This window comes from Eumetopias jubatus, unplaced genomic scaffold (assembly GCF_037043125.1).
Source record: "Eumetopias jubatus isolate StellerSeaLion01/CBP00866 unplaced genomic scaffold, mEumJub1_p1.0 scaffold_13, whole genome shotgun sequence".
Lineage (NCBI taxonomy): Eukaryota > Metazoa > Chordata > Mammalia > Carnivora > Otariidae > Eumetopias > Eumetopias jubatus.
In genome coordinates, this window is record NW_028274819.1 from 26277901 (window position 1) to 26278472 (window position 572).

The window sequence follows — 572 nt, forward strand, 5'->3', positions numbered from 1 at the left end:
TGTTTTTTTTTAACGTTTACTTTTAAATTCTTAACAGCAAAACATTCTTTAAATTCCTTTCTTACATATACTACCAGAGAATTCCTCTTATTCTTTAAAGTTACTGATAATATAGACTTGATGAGAAAATTTCCATTTGTTATGAAATGAGCATTTTCTTATTTTAGTATTGGCATCGTAACATTTATGTGAAAAGTTAAAGCCAAATGTATCTCTCAATAGTGATGTCAAAGCAATTTATAGATATCCCCTATACGGTGTAGGACTTCCCTATGATAAAACGTAAGGCACTCATTTATATTGGAATCGATTGTGAAGTTCCTATTAACTCCCACTCTCCTCGCCAAACCAGTGATATAATCAGAAAGTGCTTTCTTTAGGGTAGCCAAAAACAACATCACCTTGATCATAAAGGTTTCACTTGGTGAAGGCTCTTTTCAGTTGGGGGAGAAAAATCAATAAGGTACCATCTCCACAGTCTGAATCTCATACACCCCCTCTCAGTTTCCTGTCCTCTACCCTTTGAGTTCATTTACCCCAGCTCTTTCACTCCAGCTCCTGGATCGCACCCT